Here is a 6,000-nt window from a genome sequence, read left to right on the forward strand (position 1 = left end):
CAACAGTTTTTGGTACCCAACACAGTTGTAGTATGTGCTTTGTTGCGCTCTCTCTCTCTCTCTCTCTCTCTCTCTCTCTGTGTGTGTGTGTCTGTGTGTTGCTCATGTAATTTTATCCATTTTCCAAATGAGCTCCTGGGCCCAAACAGCTTGGCGGTCTCTGAGCTAGCATATTGCCATAAAAGTTAATTTCATAGCATGCCACAATGAGGGAAAAGTAGCTTTTTAGCTGTATTTTTAATGTCAGACAAGGGTCGGGAATCAAGACTCCACAGAGACCTGCCGAATTTTACTTCCTATTTGGCTGATTCTGTTTACAAAAAAGAAGAGTGGGGGGAAAGAATTGGAAACTCGAGAAGTGTTATGCTGGCCCCAAGTGTATACATCTAACGAGGCTGACATTATCCTCCCCATTTCAAAGCACTGGCTTTCCATAGATGTTTTCAAAGCAGTTTCTCGACATGAAGCAGTTGGCCACTGCCCAACCTTGAGAGAAGCCCACAGTCAGGCGGAGGACCAAACCACCCTTCTTTTAGAGCTAAACTGCATGTGATGGCAGCAGATCTGTGTGCAGAATCAGGCCAGCTGCCCAGATCCCTATCAAGTGACAGGACAAGGAGAAAGATCAAGCCTAGCAGAGGTGGGCACCACTGAAGTCACGTTCCCCTCCTCCCTTCAAATATTTGAAGCAGCTCCACTAGAAGAAGAATGGTTGGGAAAGAATGACTGTGGGTTGGCTGAGCTCCCCCTTGCCCCACTTTTAGGAATGCTTCCATCCTTGGCTAGCCCCTGCTGGCCCACTGCCCAGGGGTACCTCGATTTGGATGTAAAACTTCGCCCAGCTTGTTTACAATGGGAGGGAAGCATCTACTTACCTTATTGCAATTTGAAGGAACACTTGTGGTTTGTAACTCTAGATATGTTTATGCAGGTGAGAATGCAGAGAATCAGGGGCAAAAAGATACTCTAAAAACCTTCACCGCTGTGCAATTAGTTCACTCAAAGTCTAACCCATAAAAATTGGCAGGCCTGATCTGCGAACTATTGACTCTCCCCCTCCCATTTCTTTCTCTTTTTTTGGGGTGCTGCCCCCAACTCTTATGTGAAGCTTTAGGGGGCACAAGAGACTGGAGTGGGGAAAGATGGCATAAGGAATTCCCTTAGCTGAGGGTCCTTTCCTCTTGAATACATAGTAGACACCAGCCACTCTACTTACCCTAAAACAGAAGAAGCGTTCACCGCAGAAAATTTAAACATTTCCTAAACAGCAGCCATTTATCAAAGTGAAGGAGGATAAATAATCACACACTTAGCGTGCTGCTTTAATTCAGACACAACCATTACACAGAATCATCAGAGCAATCTATGCTAGTCTGGGACGTTAATAGCTGCTGTCACAGCCTAACAAGCATAGAACTGCAGCATCCAAGGCCGTTACAGCCAGTGCATAATAAGAAGCCAATGAAGAGCCATCAATCATTACTGGACCGAGAAATGTCAGTTTAGCCACATCACTCTACACTATAGGAACACCAAAACTCATTGACAATGTAACACGCAAGGGGTCTCTAACTTGGGACTCTGCAGCATGATCCAAGAGTCTTGCTCTGGCTTGTGGGCCCCTGGTGGAAGTGATTTTTTCATGTGGCAGAGGGACTTCTCGGTAGTGGCAGCCGCCCTGTGGAGCGCCCTCCCATCAGATGTCAAGGAAATAAACAACTACAGTGGTACCTCGGGTTACATACGCTTCAGGTTACATACACTTCAGGTTACAGACTCCGCTAACCAAGAAATAGGGCTTCAGGTTAAGAACTTTGCTTCAGGATGAGAACAGAAATTGTGCTCCGGCGGTGCAGCAACAGCAGGAGGCCCCATTAGCTAAAGTGGTGTTTCAGGTTAAGAACAGTTTCAGGTTAAGTACGGGCCTCCGGAACGAATTAAGTACTTAACGCGAGGTACCACGGTATCTGACTTTTAGAAGACATCTGAAGGCAACCCTGTTTAGGGAAGTTTTTAATGTCTGATCTTTTATAGTGTTTATAATATTCTGTTGGGAGCCGCCCAGAGTGGCTGGGGAAACCCAGCTAGATGAGTGGGATATAAATACTATTATTATTACTATTATTATTATTATTATATAGTATAGCAAGCACCACTATAGAAGGCAAGTTTTAGAGGACCACATAGGTGGTAGGCACACATGCAAGAACCAACAGATGTGTTGAACTTATAACAATACTACTTTGTAGATAATTAACTGAACATGGCTTCTGTCTCAAAGCATCACTGAGGAAACTTTTGTTTAAGCCACTATTCTTGTTCTCTGTACAATGCTGCTGTAAGAGCTTGGAACTTTTTCTTCTCTAACACAGAGAATTCTTTTTAAAAAACAGCAAATTGCTTTTTGGTGATCTGGGAAGGCTTTTACTTTAGGGAAATACATGAACAACAAATAGCAAAATTAAGTGAAGAGGAATAGATTTGGAGCAGAACTTGTGCAGAAAATTAGTTGTGGGTGAATTAATTGAAGATTAACTGATCTGGGCGAGATATTAATTTGTAATTTAATTTGATACCATTCATGGATGAATCAAAGTATATTTATTAGAGGATTAATTTGGATGGGAAACGAACTGGCTCGCCGTCTGTTAAACAGGTGGAATTAAATGAGTGTTTTAGTGTTTTGAGGCTCCGACCCTCTGCCTCTGCCATACTCAGAAGGCAAGCTGGTGTGAGTAAGCTTCCTTCCAAGAAACTGAGACATTGCTGTTTTGTTGCAATAGCAAATCTGGGGCCAAATGGGTGGTTCACTACTGGGGCAGCAGATTCAACTTCTGCCTTGCACTCTGCTTGTGGTCTTAGGCAGCAGTTGTCCAGTCCAGTACACTCAGTGTGTAGTTGTGATCAGCCAAATGCCTTAGAAATCTCAAAAGCAGTGGGACATGACAACAGTATCCCCATCTATGGTGAAGTATATTGCATTTCTGCTTAATTATAGTAATAACTTATAGTGATTATCTTAAAATTTGAATCCATGCATATACATATATCAGCATATGCAAATTTTATGCATAATTCATGTGGCCCTTTGGCAGGAAGGAAATGGATCAGTAAAAAAAGAAAGAAAAGAGGACTAAAGTGGCCACCCAGACCTCAGAGGGCACCAAAGATATCAACAGAAAGAGCACCAGAAATCTATGGAGAACTGAAATAAAGGCCCTTAAATCTGCTCCATACGATTTGTGATTAAATTAAAAGAAACTCTGGGAAATCTTGTATTAAAAACACATGAAATATGAGAACCAAGCATAAAATGCTTGGGTACTCAAAGTTCTGTTTGGAAAGCAATTTAAGAGACAAGAGGGAGATGGCAAGTTTTTCAAGTAATACTGAGCAGATAGCCTGTGTGAAAGAATAAGATACGGTACTTAACTTCAATACCAAGGCACACATAGCTATAGTTTATTATTGTGTGCCGAGAAGTGGTGGTGTATTAATTCTCAATATAACTTTATTGTTACTTGTGAACTCTTAAAGTCACCTTGGGGCTCCTTGGGATCAAAAGACAGGAAAAGGAATGTAATAATAAAGAAGACATTGAGGCATTTGAAGGCGGAACAGTAATAAGGCTGGTTCCTGCTGAAAGTGCTTGTGGTTATTTATAAAGGCAAAATGCATATACCTCCCAAATTCTCCAAGTTCACTTCCAACTGTCCAAGAGCTTCTATGTTTATGTAAGCAAAGGTTTAGGGTGGAGTGTTTCACGGACAAGGGAAAGGGGGAGAAAATAGTTATGGAAAGAAATCCAATGTATACAAGAGTTATCTACAGTGTGGTCTAGTCAGGGCTTATGAATTATAACTTTGATAAAGTCATCCAGATGTTCAATTGCTTCTTGCTCTAGCACAGCTGATTTCAATAAGTGGTTTGGGAGCGAGTAGACTGTCAGTAGGGATTGATTGGGGAACTACACAAAAAGATAATAGGGTATGAATCATTTGCATATCAGGGATTGGAACCAACAAGGAGAGCCCTGAGGAAAGGGTGGGATTTATTACTGACACTTTTGCAGCAGTGGAGAACCTTGGGTCATCTAGATCAGGCATAGGCAAACTTGGCCCTTCAGATGTTTGGGGACTACAACTCCTGTCATCCCTGACCACTGGTCCTGTTAGCTAGGGATGATGGGACTTGTAGTCCCAAAACATCTGGAGGGCCAAGTTTGCCTATGCCTGATCTAGATGCTGCTAGAGTACAACTGTCTCTTCTTTTTAAAGTGATCCATAAGCCACCCTGGGAGCCTGTTTGACTGAAGACCAGGATCCAACTTCCTTAGATTAGAAACCAAATAACAAAACTCCCTTTATATTTGACCATTGACCATGTTGCCTGGGTTTAATGGGAACTGGAGTCCAGCAGCATCTGGAGTCATGGGTTGTCTGCCACTGCCTTATAGCAGAAATACTTGGCAAAACCCTGCTTTTAAAAGAGTAGACTAATCCGAAAGGCAGAACCCAAAAGGAATTTGCTCCCCTTCCTCCCACTGAAATTAACCAACTGCTTGAGAGGGGAACAGCCTCAGAGAAAAGTGCAGCTCTTTTCAGCATGATTTCTCTGCCCCTCCCAAGTATCACTTCAGAGATTTATTCATTCATTTCATAAAATTTATACACCGCTTCTTTGTAAAAAGCAGTTTTTACAAAAGATAAAGCAGTAAAACCAAGAAAAGTTTACAACCCTGCTCTAAAACATACAAAAAGTTAAAATACTACAGCGGTTTAAAATAAGCTCAACTTTCTAAACATCTGGGTAGGCTTGTCTAAACAGGAATGCTTTAGCAGTAAAATTAAGGTGTTGCCTGATCTCAAAAGGGCAGCTGAGGCTGCTCAGTTCCATTTGCCCCCCCCCAATGGTAACTGGTGTAGTTGTGGAGAAACTGGCCCACAGAAACCAGCATGGTGTAGTATCTCTGAGCCTCTGAACTGGGACTCGAGTTAGGCCAAGAGGAAGCAAACTTGGAGCAAGATTTCCAGCACAATTCAGACCAGTGAACAGTACCTTTGCATCCACCATCTGCAGCCAAATATATTCCCTCCATAGCACCAAGGCAATTCACAATTTAGGAATGTTGACATCTTCATTGCTCTGTAAAGGTAGGCACATATCCAGGGGATATTCCCAGCAGCACAGAGCAATGTCCAGGTGCTAGGCATTGGTCTGCTAGCGTGGAGAAGGTTTTGTGGTCAGATGAAAGGGAGATGGGCCTTGTTTCTTCTTGGCAGAGTACAAACACTCCCTGGTGTTCAAGTGATCTATCAACGGTAGAGACTGGACTATGTCCACAGGGTACTCTTTTCAAGTGCTCCCTTTGGAGCCCATATTTCATTCCACTACACATATTTTCTCCCACTGTCCGTAACCACAGTTTAGTATTACATCAGTACTCACCGTAACCACGGCTAAGACTAATCAAGTTCCTTCTATCTTGGGTTCACAATGAGCACTGGAGGCTTGTTTCCAAACAGATTAAAATGGCGTCATTTGAAACATTATTTCACCCCGATTAAAGAGAAAGGTGTGCTTCCACAAAACAAAATGAAAATGCAGCGATAAAGATGTTCTCAAGACCCAGAGGATGAGTTGCAAAAGGCAAGTGAGCATGTTTCTTGCTTAATGGAGGTTTGCAGCTTCTAGGTTTGTGAGCCGCATTCTAAAATGTTACCATTCAGCAACATTTTAAATGCCTTTGAGCTACAGCATGGATGTTGAACTCCAACTCCCATCAATCACAACTGCTGGTCTTGCTGGTGGGGACTGATGGGAGTTTTGAGTCCAAAAACATCTATAGGGCTCCAGGTGCCTCAAACCCCTGAACCATAAAGTAGGAAAATACAAAGTAGAGCATGATTTCCATCATATGAGAACCCAAACAGCGGCAGAGTTCGAAACGGTGCCTCGTCAGAGCGGAGTTTGTTTTCAAAGGAAGAAAGGAAACAATCA

Source organism: Podarcis raffonei, chromosome 1 (genome assembly GCF_027172205.1).
Source record: "Podarcis raffonei isolate rPodRaf1 chromosome 1, rPodRaf1.pri, whole genome shotgun sequence".
NCBI lineage: Eukaryota > Metazoa > Chordata > Lepidosauria > Squamata > Lacertidae > Podarcis > Podarcis raffonei.